The sequence below is a fragment of the Pinus tabuliformis genome, chromosome 4_1 (genome assembly GCF_031772625.1).
Source record: "Pinus tabuliformis cultivar Carrire ecotype Pingquan chromosome 4_1, CPIR1, whole genome shotgun sequence".
NCBI classification, from domain to species: Eukaryota; Viridiplantae; Streptophyta; class Pinopsida; order Pinales; family Pinaceae; genus Pinus; species Pinus tabuliformis.
This window is the reverse complement of record NC_142303.1, coordinates 196,563,989-196,577,924: the sequence shown is the minus strand read 5'-3', so window position 1 is coordinate 196,577,924 and position 13,936 is coordinate 196,563,989.

The window sequence follows — 13,936 nt, the reverse complement described above, 5'->3', positions numbered from 1 at the left end:
CAGAAAAATTACATAACAATGTCTTCCAAAAGTCTTGAACTCGAAAATTCTTATTGCTCTTACATAAAAAAATCTGAATCCTAATGAGGCTCTAGGCCTCCCTATTTATACAACTAAAGTCTCCAACAAATTCCTTCAATTTCGGGAGGCTCGGCTACCAAATTCAAGATGAATTGGCTATTTAACTATCGTTGGCTCGGCTGCCTTTTGATCTTCATGAATCGGCTACTTGCAACTCCGCGCTAGTGTGATTTGATGGAGGAATATTCGAATAAGTGAGGATTAAATGAGGAGGATCTATCTCCTACAATCTCTCCTCCTTGTGTCATTCGAGTTTTTGCCCTTAACTAGCCAAAATTGCCATGATTTTCTCTAAAAAACCTACAATCAATGCACATTAGTCGAATAGACATAACATCTTACTTTTACTTATCTCATTAAGCAAAATATAATCAAAATATGCAAGGAATTATGAGAAGAGTTATTTTAAATAAGCTTGGAGGTGTATTAAGGTCCGTATTAGGGTTGGAATTTCTCTACACTATTATAAAAAAATTGGAGTTGTCTTTAAATGAGTTTTTTAGAAGCTTCCCAGAGATTTTGGGTCGAAAGCAAGCATATCTTTATTTGTGTTGTTTAAACTGAATTTTTTGACTACATATCCCTACCGGAATCTAGACAAATTAGATCAAAAATAAACCGGAAAACTTTTCAAAAAGTCTAACTTAAAAAAACAACTCGTAAATGAGTATTTAATAATGGAGTCGTCTAACGAGGTGGAGGAATTGCCCGGACGGCCAAAAGTGGCTGGAATCCAGGCAAAAAAATTTCAAAAAATCTTGTAGAGGTAGTGTTTGAATCGTGTTACAACTATAACTTGGATTTACAAAAATCCTTGCCGAATTTTCTCTAAATATGACGAGAATTTCTATAACTTTCCTGGCAACTCCTCCGCCTCGTTAGACTACGCATTTAATAATGCAAAAATCACCTATCACCGTAATTTAAATGTTGACTAATGTGAATAGGGTTTGGATACCATGCAAAGTTTTAGTATATTTAGGCAAACAAAAAAAACACAAATCACCATAACTTAAAAAAGGTGAATGGGATTAGGACACTATGAAAAGGTTAGGATATCGATGCAAACATGACACATTGGCAAGATTTATTGTAATTTAAATGGTTGATGAAAGTGGATTGGCACATTGGCAAGATTCATTGTAATTTAAATGGTTGATGAAAGTGGATTGGCACAGTGTAATTAATACATGAAATAACTTTTGGGCAAAAATTCAACAACATGATTTTTTACTTGTAGTCTTTAATTGCAATTTTTTGGAAAGTTTTCTCGTTTATTTTCCCATCTAATTTCTTTAGAATCCTGTAGGGATTCTTTCAAATCACAAGTTTGACCGGTGAACTCTTCACAATAAAAGTGACCTAGTAGTTTTTGAGGGTGTAGAATATATATATATATGTAATTAAAAACCAGTTTAAACAAAACAAATCAAGATTTGACCATAATTGTTTTTGCCTAATTCCCAAGACTTAAATTTATGATTGAAACTTTGCATGTCAAACAACTTAAATTTATGATTCTTAAAATCCTTTACCCCTTTTTGGACAAAAAGGACCAGAAAAGATACTCGGAAAGGAGCCATTAATTCCATTAGTTAGAATAGCGGAGAATTGACTAGAAAAGATACTCGAAAAGGAGCCATTAATTCCATTAGTTAGATTAGCGGAGGTTTAGGATATCGATGCAAACAAAAAGACGACACCGTAACAGCCAGTTGGCAAGAATTTAAATCTTATTGTTCTAACGGTTGGAATTCAGCCAAGCGGCTGAAAAAGCATTTAGTAATGCAAATAATCACAAATCACCATTCATAAAATGCACTTAATAAATTTAATAAATGGCAAGGAAGAATATTTTTCTATTAGATATTCAACATACACTCATTACTTATAATTAAAAACTCTAAAATTCGCTTAATATAAACATGTTTAGATGTGTAGATGTAATGTATGTAACCAATTTTAAATGTTGGCCCAATTAAAAAAAAAAGAAGTTAAAAGTAATGTCCTTGATGAGTGTAAACAAGAAGTTAAAAGTAATAAATAGAAATTTAAAAATAATATTAACCTAGTATCTAGGATGAGTGTAAACATTTAATTGTTGGCTCAATTAATAATAAAAATTTAAAGTAATAAAAATAAAAATAAAAAATCAATTTGTTTTATTTTGATTTTGTTATTAATTTTTTAATATGATTTGTTACAATACCATGGGTCAATACCATGACTTATCAATATCACACGCCCAAAAACCATAACCTATTTCACAATAGAAATATTTTATAACAATACAAGATTCTTAACCATGGATATGCATCCGCACTTTACCATGGATATTATTAACTTGTAAAAAATAGGCTTTGTTACAATACCATGGGCCAATACCATGGCTTATCAATACCACATGCCCAAAATACATAACTTATTTCACAATCAAAATATTTTATACCAATATGAAAGTATTCTTAACCATGGATATTCACGCTTATCAAACTTATTTCACAATCAAAATATTTTATATCAGTATGAAAGTATTCTTAACCATGGATATTCAAGCTTATCAATACCACATGCCCAAAATACATAACTTATTTCACAATCAAAATATTTTATATCAGTATGAAAGTATTCTTAACCATGGATATTCACGCTTATCAATACCACATGCCCAAAATACATAACTTATTTCACAGTCAAAATATTTAATATCAATATGAAAGTATTCTTAACCATGGATATTCACTTCTACTTTACCATGGATATTATTAACTTGTAAATATACTTTGTTACAATACCATGGGCTAATATCATGACTTATCAATACCACATGCCCATAAAATATAACTTATTTCACAATTAAAATATTTTATAATAATATGAAAATATTCTTAACCATGGATATTCACCCCCACTTTACCATGAATGTTATTAACTTGTAAATAGACTTTGTTACAATACCATGGGCCAATACCGTGAGTTATCAATACCACATGCCCAAAACTTATAACTTATTTCACAATCAAAATATTTTTTAACAATATGACAAGATTCTTAACCATGGATATTATTAAGTTGTAAATAGGTTTTGTTACAATATCATGGGACAATACTATGACTTATCAATAGGACATGCTCAAAAACATAACTTATTTCACAATAAAAATAGTTTACTACCATTTACTATATGGTAATTTCTATCTAATTGCAACCATAATCTTATGTTGGTAGTTGCTTAATAACCTTATGTTGATAGCACTCTCAAGCCTAATTGGAATTCAATTATGGTATGTTTTTATTTATTATTAGATGTTACACTTACATATCATTTTGAAAGTGATTATGACAAGTCACCTTACCTAACCCCTTAATTTCAAGGTAGTTATTTCTATTTTTACATTGGTTGCAAATTGTTGATTGGGTTAGATTATTATTGAATCTTAAAAGTTCTTTGATTTAATCAAAATAGCCTTGTGTCTTTCTCAATAACCTTATGTGGGTAACTTCTTAATAACCATGTGTTGATAGCATCACAAGCCTTATTGAAATTCAATTATAGGGATGCTTTAGTTGTCATTAGATATTACAGTTATGCCTTATTTTGAGAGTGATTATGATAGTTTGTAGTACTCAAAAAGAGAAGTTATTGTTGAACATTAAACAAAATGCAATGCACTATGTTTTATTTTACTACCATTTACTATATGGGTTTATAGTATGCAGTACTCAAAAACAAGTCATTATTGAACATTAAACACAAGACATTGGATTATGTTTTATTTTACTACCATTTACTATATGGTAATTTCTAGCTAATTGCAACCATAATATTTTGTTGGTAGTTGCTTAATAACCTTATGTTGATAGCACTCTCAAGCCTTATTGGAATTCAATTATAGTATGTTTTTATTTATTATTATATATTACACTTATGTATCATTTTGAGAGTGATTATGACAAGTTACCTTACCGAACCCCTTAATTTCAAGGTAGTTACTTCTATTTTTACATTGGTTGGAAATTTGTTGATTGGGTTAGATTATTATTGAATCTTAAAAGTTCTTTGATTTAATCAAAATAGACTTGTGTCTTTCTCAATAACCCTATGTCTGCAACTCCTTAATAACCTTATTGAAATTCAATTATAGGGATGTTTTTAGTTGTCATTAGATATTACACTTATGTCTTATTTTGAGAGTGATTATGACAAGTTATCTCATCTAACCCCTTAATTTTGAGGTAGTTATTTCTATTATTTCATTGGGTGCATATTATCAGTTGCATTAGATTAGATTAGATTTATTATACCTTAAAATTTGTTTGATTTAATGAAAATAGGCTTGTGTCATTCCCAAGAGTGGTTATGCTTATTTCGAGGTCTTTATAATTGTCTACCCTCTGTATAAACAATTTTAGCAAGTTATGTTATATATATAAATGTTTTACTATTTATTGTGTCTGTATATTATTTATAATTTTTAGCTATTTAAATTTGATTTTATAAGCATAATTTATTTTTGTTTCCTTATATCATTTATAACTTTTAGTTTTCTAATTTTTTTTTTACTTTTATTTTTATTTTTATTTTATAGATTAATTTTTTTAAGAAGTATAATATTTGAGATATTTTACATGTTTGAAATAGATTGGTATTAAAATCTAATAGTTTATCTAGATAGATTGATATAAAAAATTATTTTTTTTGTACATATTGAAATAGTAAAAATTAAGAAAACTTGGATACCTTTTATATATATCTCTTTCACTCGATTATATTACTTATGAATATTGTAATGATTTTCTTGCAACTATATTATATATTTATTGTATAACCCTATTTACTTTTATTTTTATTCTACAAACCAAGTTTCATAACTAGTATTAATATTTAAATTTACACATAATGATAAATCATAATTTTTATGTATTCATATAAATATAATTAAATTTAAAACTTTACCATATCTAAATATTGATCATTTTTATTAGTTGATCGTATTTTAATTTAGACATTTATAATTTACCCGAGGGAAAAATCATAACTTTCATTATATAAAATATTGAAAATTACATGTTGTAAATGCTTTAAAGGAGCATATCTCAAAATTGGTGGCCACACCAATCCACATACTGTAAAGTGTAGACAGAGCAAAGACAGAGACAGAGAGTGATAGAAAGAGTCTGTGTACTCAGAGAGGCTTGAGAGGTTCAAGCAAAACTCTTGTTGTTGTATCTGTTGTGTGTTGAGACTCAAATTGAGCTCATACCTTTGTAAAAATCTGCTTTGAAGACATAATAGAGAGGTCACCACTGAAGGCTGGACCAGGAGATGTAGCCCAGGAGTGTTGGGTGAACTCCTTATTAAACTTGTTGTGTTTATATGTGTTTGTCTATTATGTTCTTTTACTGCTTCATTGTCTATGTATTTTGCAATCTTATCGATCCATTGCATAAAGTAACATAGGCATATCCAAGCACATGAGTCTGTAATACCTTAATAATTGTTTAAGATCATATATGAGATCAGCTTTCTATGAAAAGCATCGTCAGCAAAAGATTTAGGAGGGTCTTGTTTTGGGGCATCAGCTTTGGCCTTACCTTTGCCTTTCTTTTTACCTTTAGAGGATTTATCTGTTGTGGTAGACTGGATAGCATGAACCTCAGAGGTTTTACCAGGACTGGATGAATTCTTAGAGGGATTATTGGAACCAATGTTCAAGACCGATTTCTGCTTCGAAGAAGCTTTCGCAGGAGTCTGAGACATGGAACCAATCACACCATCAACAGGTGGTGTATTTGGAGACTTCGATGCTGTCAGATCCGATGATGGTCTTAGAGCATCAGGTAACATCTCATACAATGTGCCAGATTGCGAATAGACTAGGTCTAAATACTGAGCATGAGTGATAGCTTGCTCTTCTGTAACACATCCACCCATGGCTATGTCCTTAGAAATTTTGCTGGCGAATGATTTTGTGAACCATTCTATCAACAAATCATTAGCAATCTCAAAATTGATGAGCCAACGACAACGTTTCCGTTCATGGATATGATCAGATATGTGGGTCGTGGTGTCTTGATTTAGTGATGTAAGCAAATGGGTGCTAGTTTCATAGTGAACTGGCAATTGGAAATGAGTGATAAAAGCCATAGCAAGAGAGTTGAAGTCACCGTAGGTACCTTGAGGCAATTCGATGTACCACTTGGCGGCAACACCTGTGAGATTCATTTGGAAAAGTCGAAGATGGATAGAATCATTAGCGTATGAATTGGAGGAGCACCAGAGGTGATATGTCATCACATGGGCTTGCGGATCCTCCTTTTATTTTCCCTCAAATTTGTGGGAAATAGCTCGGAATATTCAATGGAACTAGAGGCTAGTACGGCAAATGAAGAATGGGTTCATTTGTGAGCCTTGAAACATCGGGCAGCTCCGATGTAGCCAAGAAAGGCAATTACATGTTAAATGGCATATAGGGCCTTTGAGGAGACCCAAACTGCGGATTCCATCCTTGTTGGTAATGATTTTGCTCCCATAGTCGCGGATTTTGTCCATATGGAATATGATGTTGCCCCCACTGAGGGTTACCTTGCTCATAAGGAGGATTCGGTCCTGGGTAGGTTTGATACTGCCCTGCCATAGGTCGCTGATGAGCATTGTACTCGGAATACAGGCTATAAGGTTGTTGAACCTACTGACCCTGGACGTAAGGATTTTGAACCTGTTGTTGCAGGGGTTGACCTTAACCTTGCAAAGGTTGACCTTAGCCTTGCAAAGGTTCACCTTGTTGATACACATATAAGGCATGTTGTTGCCAAGGCTAACCTTGTTGTTGAAAAGGCTGGCTTTGTTGCTGTAAAGGTTGGCCCTGCGAGGACAAAGGTTGGGAGGACTACTAAGCAAACTGTGTCTGCGGCTGCAAAGGTTGTTGCAACTGTTGCAAAGGTTGCCCTTGCGGTTGTAGCAGTTGTCCTTGCTGCTGCAAAGGTTACCCTTGCTGCTGTGAAGGATGTCCTTGTTGCTGCAAGGGTATCTGGAAAGTTCCTGGGGTGATACCCTGAGGATATTGATAGTTCCCGAATTAGATCTGGCCATATCCACCAGGCATAGTGGATTGGCCAGGCTGAACGTAAGTCCCATCTTGAGGAATGTAAGGTAGATTTACCATAGCTTGCGAACCATATGGGACATAAGCCAGTTGGAATCGAATTTGAGTCATATATGGCTGCTGGTATTGGACGTTACCTGACCCAAATGGACCATCAGAGTTAGGAATAGCGTCGTAAAAGGGTTCATTCATTCCAACCATGTGAATTTGTAATCCACTCACACTTGTTTCACCAGACATCATGTGGTTATTAGGATCTTGCCCCCTAGGAAATGGCACAATCTTTCCACTTGCTGGAGGGATAGAAGAACTTACTGAGACTTGACCTGAGACCGTCGGTTGAACCGAAAGAGTCGGTCGAAATGACAAAATAGGTTGAGACTGAATGGTAGGTTGAACTGGAACTGAAGTGATTGCAGTTTTCACAATCGGTCGAGAGGTCATGTTCTGAACAAACGCACCTGACGCAGGCATAGCACCTGAAGACCAAATGGGGTTCTGATACAATGACGAGGAATTAGGACTGTCGAAAACCAACTGAGCTAGAAAGGTATAACCATGCGGCAATATCAGCTCACTAAACTCAGGATAGGAGAGAGACGCGTCTCTTCCCGTAAAAGGGAAGCCTTCTAGAGGGAACTCATATTCCTTCTCATCATCTATGTGAGGAGTGTGGGTAGCGGAAACTTCCGAATGACTTAGAGAGGAGACTAGGATCTCACCTTCTGACTCCATATATGGAAACAACTGGCGACGAGGAACTAGAGATGTACGAGGAGATAACTCCAAAGGAACACCAGACCGATTGTACGAACTGTACGGATGTTGTGGAGATATCACAATAGGATTGAACAATGGGTTCTGTGGATAAAAAACCGGTCTTTGCGGACTTTCTGGAGTCTGCGGACTCTCGGGTGTCCAAATAGGATTATCAGAGGAATCTGGATAAGATTCTTGAGGTGACCAAGAATTTGATGGAGGCAGACGAGAATACAAAGGTTGTATACTTAGAACAATTCCAAGTTCAACACCTTGATCCTCAAGTGACTGAGGAAGTTCTGAATGAACTCCTTGGGAGGACCCTTCAATATCAGACAACGAAGGGGAACTATGAGATGGAATCAATGGTTCAGCCACGATGGCTTCCCCTCAATAGTGAAAAAGTAAAGGAAGCAACTTGATTAAGGCTTTAACAATCTTGAAATTAACAAGGAATTACTCAATTTGGTCTAAGAAGCAACTGCTTGGGATTGACACGTTTACCATGGGTAGTTATATTTTAGAAACAAAAACATTTCTTTTTCATCTTTTAAAAGTTGAGAAAAGGGCGAAAATGTGACTCTAGTCACTTTCAATAGTTTTGTGAGCGTGAAAAGACAAGTTTCTCGATGGTCTCTCCAAATTTAAAGAGTCATAAAATATCAAATGACTGCACTGGTGAATCTAGGTAAAAGGAGTACCAAGTAACCGTGAACTACAATATACACCTCAACCAATAAATTGACCAAGTACTTGACGTATGTCCAAGCAATCTCCCTGAATGTTGTGTTCGATGTATCACGTTTATAGGGTGGCAGACTCAGCTTCCTATGGATAAAGGATTGCAACCTAGAGGGGTCTCCCTTTATATACATGACGGTACGGGGAGCACAAGTCCATGCTAGCGTTGTCTAATGCCAAAGCGAACGACAACTGCTAAGTTTTAAAGACGCCAGAACACATCTCTAACCTAGACCACTAGATATGATCGTTAATGTTTCAAATGCTCCTTAGGTTAATTGATAGATTTTAAAGTTGATCTTGTAATTATGTCTCAATTTCAAGGCCTTAACGATGTTTCTTCTTCCTAAAATGCAAACTAGATGATGAAATGAAATCTTTCAATTCGATGAAGGCTAGCTATGTAGGGAAGAAAATCACTCAAATCATGCATCAAACCAAATGCAAATATGCATCTATGACCATCTTCAAATGCTAAATGAAAAATATGAAATCTAATCTTTCACATGATAAGAAAATGCAACGCCAAAACAAATCTTAAAGCAAAATTTCCTTAAGATGTAATGATGATTTTTCTCTTTTTCAAAATGCAACAAACGTAATCTAGTGCAAAGGGAAAGAGAATGCAAGCAAACCAAGAAGTATGAAAATCACTTTCACATCAATGATTCGAATGCAACGCAAAATGTTCCGAAAACTAGGAAAAGAATAACACTTTCACTTTCAGTTCGAAACATAAAAACTTCAAAGCAAACACTTTCTTTTGATCCCAATGAGACAATCGAATTGTAATCTATCGTTTGTCAAATGAAGATAAAGCAAATTTCACTATAATGAAAACAACTTGAGTCATAAGAACCAAAAGTAATTTGCAAGCACGTCTGAACACACAAAGACTTTTTAACGCAAGCAATCAATCTTTGATCTAAAGACCAACGAGTGTATTAAGGTTGACCTAGGAGACCTAGAACCCTAAAAGGCTAATCAAACTTCAAGAACACTCAAGCCAAGTCAAAAATCAATTGCAAGTAGAGACTGAGAGAGTCAATGAGAAACACACTGGTAAATCACAAGAAGAAGACAACTAAAATCGAAAATCAAAGAGAAAACCCTAAATTTCTACGTTTTCTGCAATCATAACACTTGTCATAAGTAAAGTAGCGATCATCACTACTGTAACTAAAAATCCCATGATATCATCGCAATTGTCAAGCTCATATCCGCGATGGTCGAGGAAAAAGACAAAGAAATCTAAAATTTTCAAAAACAACTCAAGTTAACAATCTTCAGACATCTATCAGGCAATGACACTGACTACAAGCAAGCAATGAAGTCTAAAAATCAATGGTTGACCAAACTCGTCAAAAGACAAGGTGAAGGAAAGGAAGGAAAGGGTCATAGGATCCCCAGTGGAGTTGCCATTTTGTTGACAAGGTTAATCCTCTCTGTGGACATAGACAATCCCTCTAGCCCAATGAGTGGGTCTAGCGACTTGAAAGGACAATCAACTAGACATCTTCCTAGATTATCACTTAAAAGTAGAACAAGAGAGATGGCCTACCTTTCTCTGATGCTAATATGATTTCCTTTGTTGAGATCCTCGAATTGCTTGTGTCACAGACTCGTTCCTGCTTCTTTTAGTGCTTATGTACCTGCACAAGTATCCAAGAGACAACAAAGCATACCAAGACTAATAGCGAATCCAATAATAATCTATTTAGCTGATCAAGGAATGACAAACAAATACATACATGAACATATATATTTTGGGAAGATGAACCAACAGATGTATTATTATTTAAATAATAAAGGGGAAGCTTACAACCATAGCCTTGATGTTGAAAGGCTCTCCTTGAGTGGTAATCCAAGTCCAAGCCAAGAAACTCTCCAACACTCCTTCTCCAAGTCTAATGAATAATCGTTAAGCACAAGCTCGGAATAGGGGTGCAAATGGACATAGATCAACCATTTGGGAATGGTAGAGGGGAAATTTATAGGATGGGAAAGGGAGTTAGACCTCCTCCAAAGATTGGATTAGGCCCACATATTAAGGAGGTAGCTCATAGGGATGAGACCAAGAGGTCAAATTAGGAGGATTCGACCGGATCTATGCGAAACCACCTCCAGCTCGCCACTTTGGAAGCTTCTAGATCATGAAGCTTCTCATCCTCTTTGGGAAAGCTTCCTTTTTGAGACCATCACAGGTATGAGAGAGAACAAAGCGATGTCATCGCTGGCTTAACAATGTGCAACAGGAGATCATCGTGGTTTTGAGCTTCATAAGGGCGATGATCTTCATTTTAGGGTTTCATGAGCCATTTCTTCAAGGAAAGCTCCAGATATTTTCCAAGAAAAGTTAAAGGAGGGATCTGAGTTGTATACTTTGATGAGTATATTGTATAATGATAACGTTTCTGGCACTTCAGGGTATGTCAAAAGGAAGTGCAGGAGGAATGACAAAATAATGTGTAACAAAGTGTTCCCCAAACATCAGGCCTTATAGATATCCATGTGCCCAAAAGAGTGAAATTGAACGTATGGTTGCAGAAATGCTAGAGGTTGGTATAATTCAACCTATTCAAAGTTTTGTCTCTACTCCAATGGTATTGGTACACAAGAAGGATGGATCATGGCACATGTGTACATATTATAGGGAGCTCAACAAGCTTACTATTAAAGATAATTTTCCCATTCCTGTCATTGATGAATTATTGGATGAATTACATGGAGCAATTTACTTTACCAAGTCAGATCTTCTTTCAGGATATCATTAGATCATAATGAAGACTAAAGACATTCAAAAAACAACATTTAGAACTCATTAGGGTCATTATGAATTTTTGGTCATGCCTTTTGGCCTTACCAATGCACCTTCTATATTTCAAGGTTTGGTGAATTCCATTTTCAAACCCTTCCTTAGAAAATTTGTGTTAGTATTTTTTGATGATATACTAATCTACAACAAGTCTTGGAAGGATCATGTTCAACATGTTGACAGGGTGCTCAAACTATTGGAGGAGAAACAATTATATGCAAAAAGCTCCAAATGTTTCTTTGGAGTAAAAGAGGTGGAATATTTGGGTACTCAGTTAACTCATAGCTCACCTTATCATCCTCAATCTGATGGGAAAACTGAGATAGTGAACAAATGTTTGGAAGGATATCTTTGTTTCTTTGTATCTGATAAACAGGCACAATGGGTCAAGTGGTTGCCTCTGGCTGAATGGTGGTATAACACTTCCTTCCATACTGCAACAAAATGACCCCGTTTATGTCACTTTATGGATATCATTCACCGTCCATCACATCATCTTTAAAAGAAAATTCTAAGGTTCAAGCAATAGAAGATCACATCGAGCATCAAAAACAAGTTCTCAAACTCTTAAAGGATAACCCCACTTTAGCGCAAAATAGAATGAAACAACAGGCAGATCATCATCGCAGCGAAAGAAGTTTTGATGTAGGTGATTGGGTATTTCTACTACTACAACCATACAAACAAATCTCCCTCAAGCAAGCTAAGAAGGATAATAAATTATCACCAAAGTATTATAGTCCGTACAACGTGTTATAAAATATTGGTACTATGGCATACAAATTGGAGATTCTTGCATCTTCCCGAGTGCACCAAGTTTTCCATGTTTCATGCTTAAAGAAGGTTATAGGTGAGAAGATCCCAGTTTAAACAATATTGCTCGAACTTGACGAGGAAGGAAAATTCATATTGGAATCGGAAGTAGTCACGAAAACAAGAAATCAACAGCTACGAAATCGATCAATTTTAGAGTAGCTCATCAAGTGGAAGAACTTACCCGTTGAAGATTCCACATGGGAGGAAGAGAATTTTATACATAAGCATCCATAACTACTCAAGCGTTGAGGACAACACTTTTTGAAGGAGAGGGGCATGTTAGGTCCCTATACTATTAGTGTAACCCCTTATTGTTATTAGTGCAACCCCCTTATTGTATTATTGTGCCCATATAGTCCCCATATTCTTATTATTATGCCTCGTAGAAGCCCACTATTGTTATTGTTGTGCCCCTACAATATTATTTTTATGTAGACTCTAATTGTATTGGGACCTTATTGACGGTGCTGGACCCGCCAACATGTCAAGGGGATCTCCCCGGTAAGAAGTCCCAATTAGACCTTAGACCGTTTGGTGTAGGAGTCCCAGCAGTGGATCGTAAGGTAATGCCTTGACTGCAATGTTTCAAAGAGGAAAGTAAGATAACTGTGTCAGTAGCAAGGGTGTGACTGATGCAGAGAGTCAAGGAATGTGTATGAGAGGTTCCAACACTTCGAAGGGAGAGGAAGGTGAAGGTGAGTTCCAGATTGAAATGGATTAGTCCCAACTCGGCTAGGAACACACCACACAAAGGACATGCACAGCTTCTGGCAGAGCAATCCACTCGGATGCGACAATCACAACGTACAAGGTAAGATAACACGAAAAGCGCTCATAGATCAGTCCGAGACGAGTGTGACGGTTGATATAGAAAGGTTCATGAGAAAGTTCTATCTGATGTCCAGCAGAGAAGTCGACACAGACGGTGACAACGTTAACAACATATGAAACACATTAACAACAAGATTCATATAATTGCATACAAATCAGTTCAGATATAAGTACGTAGTTAAACAACATATATCATTAAGGCAACCGGAACAGTTCAACTACAACAACAACATATTCATGAAAATGTGTTGGCTCTTGTTATTAAGGAAGTGTAAGTCACAATCATACAATACACCATGTAAACGTGCTAGCCCCAACAGTGGAACGTCATAGCCACATCTTCCTGCTCCTCCAAAGAGATGTACTAGCTCCATTCAGTGGAGAAGCCAAGGCGCGTTACAATATTGTCCAAGCCTTCTTCAAGATAGTCTTAGTAAAAGCTTGGCTGACCAAAAGCCTATACAATGAGTTATGAGGGACTACTTATAGAAAAGGGTGGGGTGACCCTTGACATTCCCCTTTGTGACCATTCAACTATCCTCATGACTCTTCACCTACTCTATGATTGTTACACATACTCTTAACACTTTACTTACACTTGACATGACTCAACATTACAACACACATGTACCCATGTGAACAATGGCTTGGAAAAGCCAAACTAGACATCATTCAGACTTAGAAAAAATAGAAGTCCAACTGCTTGACATCCTCATGTTGATCAACAATGGCATATTGATGCCAAGATTGGTAGTCCTTGAGAGTGTCTGTGTGTTCTTCTATGACG